This window comes from Crotalus tigris, unplaced genomic scaffold, assembly GCF_016545835.1.
Source record: "Crotalus tigris isolate CLP2741 ecotype Arizona unplaced genomic scaffold, ASM1654583v1 scf7180000021533.416912, whole genome shotgun sequence".
In the NCBI taxonomy this organism is placed as follows: Eukaryota; Metazoa; Chordata; class Lepidosauria; order Squamata; family Viperidae; genus Crotalus; species Crotalus tigris.
The window spans coordinates 374,049-382,579 of record NW_024098554.1 but is presented as its reverse complement, the minus strand read 5'-3'; positions in this window follow the sequence as shown (position 1 = coordinate 382,579).

Here is an 8,531-nt window from a genome sequence, read left to right as displayed (position 1 = left end):
CTTATTTGAAGGATCATTCACAAGAAAGATACATTTCGGTATGGAGAAGATGGATAGATTATATTCAGAATAAATATGGGACTAAAAAGTTCCATTTACTTTATGAGAATAGAGTATTATTATTAATAATAGTTTATTATAGTGGAATTTTTATTAGTTTTATTATTATTTTTAGTATTAGTATTGTTTAACAATTTGGATATTGTATTGTTCAAGAATTAGGATATTAACTTGTTTATATTATTATGTTTATTTTTAATTTGTTTATTTTTATGTTAAAGGGGAGTTAAAGCACATTATGGACTTGGTTATTTACATAGTTGGTTAATGTTAGTTAGAGTATGATTATTATATTTGTTACCCTGTACTCAGCTCTGGGAAGTGGGGGAGGGAGAGGGGGGTTTAGGGTGGGTGGGTTTTGGGGTGCATATTGTAACTTTTATAAAACTTTTCAATTAAAAAAAAGAGAGAGAGAATATATCTTCACTACCCTGGGAGGATTTGCTTTCCAATAGTCATGTATGTCTTTTAGAGTAAGCAAGTGTTTAAGATGCATGATTTTGTGCAGTGTTTTAGCCTTAAATAGTGGCTTGATTTTATTTCCTTTGTGTGCCTTTGTATGTATGACTGTAGATATACACAAACATATATAAATACATGCACATAATATATACTGACCCAAATCTTGGAAAATCAACACAAATTGGATTTGGAGGGGAAAAATATCCTTACTATTTTTATGTCCTGGGACCCTGTTCAGGGTCAAATAGTAGCCATCCTCTGTAAGGACTTCGTGTTCTTCTGCTGAATATCCCCAGAATTGAATTACCTCACTCTATAAAGAGGTGTTGAAAGAAAAAATCTTCATCAGGAACCGGTCCAAGCCGGGAATAAACAACATGGAGACTGCTTTTAGAAAGAAGGTTGTAGTTCATTGAAGAGCAGAGCCAGACAGAAAGATGGTTCTGGAAAAGACTGACCACATGTAGCAGGGAGTGGGTTTTTATACCTTCTGGGGTTCTTGAGGTTGTTTCCTGTTCCTGTTTTGGCTTTGTATTTCCTGTATCATGTACTATGACCTGAATCTGAGTGTGCCCTGTAATGTATTGGCCACAACTGTTTTAAATCACTTGCTTAATGTCTGACTTACATTGCTGTATTGTTTAATAGTTGCTGTTACTGAAAGCCAGACTGGCTGTCTCCAAGCTGATAATGAGGTTTGGGACAGGAAACTGTTACTTTAAACCTATTGGTTGCCACCTAGAGGCTAACTGTATAAATAGCTGTGCAGCAGCCTTTAGGGCTGCTTCTGTTCTGAGTTAATAAACTTGTTTGCTGTTTCAACACTCTGCCTCATTCAATGCCTAAAGAACTGAAAATATAACAGTGGCGATGAGGATAGGATGTGCTACTTCATTGAGAGAGAGCTTGAAGTCACTAGGGGGTGAGGTCAGCACAGAGCCTGACAGGAACTATGCCCCCCCCCACTCGGTCTGCCAGCAAGCCATGCTGGAGACCACTATGCCCTAAGGATCTGTCCTAGGGCCTACACAGAAGCCAGCAGCACAAGGCATTGAACAAAGAAACAAACCACCTTGGGAAGCTCGAAGAGAGATGGGCATCCTACATCTCCCGCATTGAAAATTACCTCCGTGCCAACCAAGTTTCCGAAGATGGATTGAAGGCCTCAACACTCCTCTGCGTGTACGGCCCCACCATCTTCGACATTGCAGAGAACCTGGTCGCCCCGGTGCCACTCAAGTCAGTCACCTACGCGGATTTGAAAAAAAAGGTCTGAGACCACTTTGAGCCGAAGTTATCCATTATAACGTGGAGGCACACTTTTGAGCAGCGGGAGCAACAACCCGGCGAGTCTGCAACAGAATTCATTGCCGCTCTTCGTCAAGCATCCCGACTCTGCAACTTCGTGGATTTGGAGGAAAGACTACGAGACTGCTTAGTCTGCGGACACTGGAATCGAGAGTTCCAACAAAAACTGTTCGCTAAGGAGACTCTCTCACTACAAGAGGTCTTGAAGGAGGTCATGGTGGACGAAGCCGCTGGAGGGGCCGTTAAAGCATTGTGGCCCTCCAAAAGCACACCAAGCACCAAAGCCGTCCACCACAAGGATGCTGAGCGGATAGAAGACACCAACTCAGACTATGAAGTCAACCAGCTACGAAAGCACCTGGAAAAGGGACCACAGCCAGCTGAGAAGGCAGTTCCATTCCTTAGATGCATGGGCTGCAGAGGCCACCATCAACGCGTGGATTGCCGATTCCGAACTGCAATGTGCCGGGCCTGTGGCACACTAGGCCACATCGCCGCCATCTGCCAAGGTCATCAGAGGGACTGCCCGAAAGAAGACGCATTCAGGAGAGGTACTGGGGGCCCGGGTCAACACCGAGTAGGGTTCTGCTCCAGCTGAAGAAATGTATTCCGCACTGGTGCCCATCGCCCCCTAAAGCAGAAGCTTAGACTACAGGTCAAGCTTCAGGGAGTTCCATGCAAGATGGAAATGGACACAGGCTCAGCCATGTCCATCATTTCACAAGGAACATTCAGGCACCTATGCCATCGCAGCAACAGATAGGCCAAGCTCTGGCCATCTAATCTACTACTCCCAGACTTCCAAAACTCCCGAGTGGTGGTCAAAGGCAAAGCCACACTTCTGGTGGAATTCAAGGGGTTCAAGGGGCCACTAGATTTCATAGTGGTGGAAGGCCAATGCAGGAGCCTCATAGGGATCAATTAGTTTGATGCATTGGGCATTCAAGTAACCAGCATTCACTGGACACAAGCAGCAGATTTGTCTACAGTCTGCAAAGAGTTCGTGGATGTTTTCAGTTCTAGTCTAGGGAAGTACAAGGGTCCTCTGATTGCCCTCAAGCTTGATCCTATGGTAACTCCAATGCGTATCAAGCCTCATAGAGTGCCTTTCACATTAAAACCCAAAATCGATGCAGAGCTGGATAAGCTAGTGGAACAAGGGGTATTGCAGCCCATAGACAGTGGGGTGTGGGAGACCCCCATAGTAACACCATTAAAGGTCAATGGGGAAGTGCGAATATGTGCTGACTATAAGTGCACCCTCAACAGGGCACTTCAACAGCACGCATACCCTTTGCTAGTTGTCAGCCATATTTTGGCATCATTGCAAGGAGGCCACGTGTTCTCCAAATTAAATTTGGCACAGGCCTATAAACAACTGTCTGTGGATGAGGCCATGGTGGTAGTCCAGACCATTGTTACCCATAGGGGAACTTTTAAGGTTAAGCACCTACAGTTCGGGGTGAGTGTAGCCCCAGGGCTGTTTCAGGTAGTGACGGAGCACATGCTCAAGGGCATTCCAGGGGTTTGCTCCTACTTCGATGATGTCCTCATTGCTGGGGAATCGGTTGAGATTCTGGCTGAACGGCTTGAGGCTGTCCTTCAGTGGTTCCACGACACGGGACTTAAACTAAAAAAAGAAAAGTGCAAGATTGGGATAGAGTCGACTGAGTTCCTTGGTTTCCACAGGTATTCATCCGGCAGAATCCAAATTAAAAGCAATCCAGCAGGCCCCAAGGCCGAAGTTAAAGGGAGAGTTTCAGGCTTTCCTAGGCCTTTTGAATTTTTACCATGCCTTCCTCCCAAACAAGGCCACAGTGGCAGAGCCATTACACCAGCTCTTGGATAGACAAACTCAGTGGCAGTGGACCAGTGTCCACGAGAGTAGCTTCCAAGCAGTCAAATCACTGCTGTCGTCGAACTCAGTTCTCACTCATTTCAATGAGCAGCTGCCTATCTGCATTGCGTGTGATACATCCCTGTATGGGGTTGGGGCTGTGTTAAGTCACTTAATGGCTGATGGGAGGCAGAAGGCCATCGTTTATTACTCCAGGACCCTATCGTCCACAGAGTGCAACTACGTGCAAATTGACAAGGAGGCTCTGGCCATTGTGGCCAGAGTTAAAAAGTTCCATGACTACTTATATGGCCACCAGTTCATGGTCTTCATAGACCACAAGCCACTCCTAGGGTTGTTCACCACAAACTAAACAGACACCTCAGATTCTGTCTCCTCAAATGCTACAGCTACAGGATGATTCACAAACCAGGCAAGGAAATGGGCCATGTAGACAGCCTGAGCAGGTTGCCCCTGCCACATGTGGAGCCAGATCCAGCTATGCAGGATTTGCCAGAATCTCCCCTTCACGCTGGGGACATAGCTGCTAAGACAGCAGCTGACAAAATGCTGAGTCATGTGCTAAACTGGGTACACACAGGATGGCTGGACAAATTTCAGAGTTTCTTTTTTATTATTATTAAAAAGTTTTTATTTTCCATTTATTCATACAAAATACAATTAAATTCCTAACCATTGGTACTGCCTGCCCATTTCCCCCAGGCTGCGTCCACCCTCTCTAACCTTCCCCACATCCCTCCTCTTTCTCTCCTCCCCTCCTACTCTCTTCCCCTCCCCTTCTCCTCTAACCATCCTACTTCCTCCCTACTCCTTCCTCCCCTCTCATCCCTCTCACACACATGAACGCAGCATAGGGGAAATGCCCAAGCATTTATCATGACTATATTATCATTACCCACCCACTCACCCACCCACCCACCCTCAACCCTCCCCCCCTCGCTTCCCAGAGCAGAGTACAGGTTTATTATTAAGAAAGTTAACAATAATAAGAAAAGAAAAAAAAGAAAAAAAGAAAAAAAGAGAAGAAAAAACATCATACTTAACCTTTAACTCCCCTTAAATTAAGTCATATAAACAAATCTCTACAACAGTTACTATAAAATTTACTCATAAAATAAATGAAACTTTATAGTCCCATATTTTTTCTGAATATAATCTATCCATCTTCTCCATACAATAATATATCTTTCTTGTGTATGATCCTTCAAATAAGCAGAAATTTTTGCCATTTCTGCAAAGTTAGAAACTTTAAATATCCATTCTTCTAAAGTAGGCAACGAGTCCTTCTTCCAATACGAGCCTACTAATAACCTTGCTGCAGTTAATAAATTCAACATTAAAGTAGTTTCTTTGTCATTTAAATCCACAAAGATACCCAATAGGAATAATTGAGGGGTGAACTTTATCTTCCTTTTAAAAATCTTTTGAATGTTCCACCAAATCATAATCCAAAAAGCCTTTACCTTTTTACAATTCCACCAAACATGAAAATATGTCGCATCCATATTACCACATCTCCAACATTTGGGTTGTAAATTTGGATACATACAAGATAATTTTTTAGGATCTAAATGCCATCTGTAAAACATTTTATAAAAATTTTCCCTCAAATTTTGAGCTTGTGTAAATCTAACATTTCTAATCCAAATTGTCTCCCATAAGTCCAGTGGGATCGGATTCTGGATATTCTGAGCCCATTTAATCATACAGTCTCTGATCTTTAATCTGAATTACCAGATTTCCATCTTCTAGTATTATTCCTTCTTTTTTATCTACAGTCCATCTGTCCACTATTTGTAAATATTGAAACCATGACTGTAGAATATTTTCTTGCCTTAATACATCTAGAGATTTTAAATGCCAATCCGAACCTGACCAAGTTAATAATTCTTTATACGAAATTTTATCAAAATTCATCCTCTTAGAAATCCCCTCAATTGCATGTCTAGGAATCCCCCAGATAGCTATTTTATAGTTTAACCTATAATAATACTTTTTCCAAACTCGAAGTAAGGCACTCCTCAAAATAGGTGATTTGAAAGCCCGGTCCACTTTCTTATTAAAAATTAAATATGCATGCCAACCATACATTAAATCCCATCCTTCAAGAACAAGAATATCCTTATTTGTTAAATTAAGCCAATCACTTATCCAAGTTAAGGTGGCTGCATCATAGTATAATTTCAAGTTAAATGCTTTAAGTCCTCCTCTTTCTCGGGCATATTGCAAAATCTTAAACTTAACACTTGGTTTTTTCCCAGCCCAAATGAATCTATTGATGTTGGTAGAAATTCTAGCCCACTGAATAACACCAAACAGCAAGTTGAAATTAGACAGAGATTTATTGGCTACAACGGTTTGCAAAGCGTGGTGGACTCCAAATAAATATTTGAGCCACACCTGGTCACAGCAAAAACACACATTATATACATTCTATCCCGACGCCTTGGCCCCACCTCTGAGGTTACAATCTTATCAGGATTGCCTAAACAAAATACATTATCCCTGCCCCTTACTATTTTGCTTCACCTATTCCCTTATATGTACTTTATCATGAAATCCTATAGCTCAGTGTGGAAATCCTATAGCCTACATGCAGAACTCTTCCAAGGTACGTGTACATGTAGAAATTGTGTAGAAATCTTGCAGTCTACGTGTAGAAATTTTGTGTAGAAATCTTTCTGTCTGCGTGTAGAAATTTTACAGAGTACGTGTCACTTAACTTTACTTTTTATTCTAAAATTTTATTCCTAACAGATCCACCCTTTTTCTTTTCATACTTAATAAAATTTTAGAATCTTCTTAAATTCATTTCAATCTCTTCTTTGTGATTATTCTCTATTATGTCTGCTTTGTCTTTGATTTCCTTAAAGGCTAACAGTGCCTGTATCTTTTCCTCCTGTTTGATGCTATCCGTTATACTTGTTACAGTTGTATGGACTAAATTTTTAATCATAGGAATTAGGCAGGGCAAACACATTAGTCCTAATAATATTATGCCCACCATGAATAATGCTTGTTTCCAATTGCGAAAGATTCCTCCCAAAAATCCCCCTTCATCTAAAAGACCAGTCCAAATCTGGACTGGAACATGTACAAGTTGTCTCATTTCAGTGGTTAATTGCTTCACTTCTGCACCTGTTTCATCTATCTGTAAGCAAAAATTCGTTAAATTAAACTTCCCACATACCCCTCCTTCTTTAGCTAATATATCTTTTCTTTCTTTATAGTGATATAAGTCAATGGATCTGTTCCTGTTCCGTCTATCCCAAATCCATAACTTACTATATCAGAATGGTTCTTAGTGATTTCCAACTCCATCATATTAGTTCCATATATTCTTTTAAATTTGGTAATACCATTACATCCTGGATAACCTCCTCCAGCGTAACCACACACACACAACTCCACCCTGAACATTTAATAGATCCCCCACAAAGTAACCATTGATTGGGGTTTCCATTTGCAAAGTTCAAATTGGTGGGACATATTTATGATTTTGTTTATATGCTGTGATCCAACTAGAGTCTCCACACTTTGTGGCGAGATAAGATAAACTTAATACTGTGCATGCATCAAATTGTATCAAAGCCTTTTCTGTCCCTTTTTCTAATATTTTAGTAGAATTAACGTGTATTAATCTTTCTTCACCTTCAGGTCTCTGTCTCACTCCTACTTTAGCTAAACCCACATATATACTGAAATTCAAATATGTTGGCATCGATGGATCATAGCATTGTATCTTTTTGTCTCTTCCCTTACAAACTGAATATTGTGTTTTATTTAATTGACATATAGATTGAAATATACACCCCTTTGGTGGCATTGGTAATGCAGGCTTCACATCCTTCTGCTTCTGTTGCTCTTCTATATCACTCCCTAGAGAGGGAGAGATATACAGCCAGGGACAAATATTCACATTTTATATTAATTTATATTAATTATATTTTATATTGATCTTCTTCTAAACTGTGATATTTTATGAAGGCTTCTCGTTGTTCTTCCTGGACTAATTGGATTGAAGGAGTATCTTTTAGAGTATATCTTACCACTCCAGTCAATGTCTCAGTATATTCCTCAAAAGGTTTCAATTTCTTTTCAATGAGTACTATATCGTATGGTCCAAAATGTTCTTCACATCCAGTACATCTTACACAGTCAATACAATGGAAACAACAACAATCAACATGGCATTTAAAGCACAGTACCAACACATTTAAACAGGAATTTTACACAGTATCAATTTAAACAAGTCGTCACCCGGAACACAGGTCCACTGTCCTTTTGGTTCAGCTACTGGTCCCTTCACTTGCATATAATGAGTCCACCCTTTTTCTTTCGTCCGAACTGCAGTTTCAGAGGTCAGCAACACCTGGAATGGTTCTTCCCATTTAGGTTGCAATTTCTCCTCCTTCCACATTCGGATCAGGATCCACTGTCCCACCTCAAACTTGTGGACAGGAAATTCCAAAGGGGGTGTTTGGATCAGCAAGCCTTGTTTCCTGCAATGATCAAGATACTGCGACAGTTTATGCACATAATGTCTTATTACTTTATCCCTTGTTACTAAAGAGTCCATGGAAATGTTTCCAGGCATAAATGACACACCATACAACTCATAAGGAGACAATCCTAAATCTTTCTGTGGTTGTGTTCTTATTCGCAACAATACTAAAAGTAAACATTCTATCCAAGTCATTTGAGTTTCATATTGTGGAATTTCCCACTTGAGGTAATTTAAAATCAACTTGAATGCATTGAAATAACCTCACCATTAGATGTTATAGAACATTTTATATATTTGTCTACATATCATACTTATTGTATAACCAACCATATATTA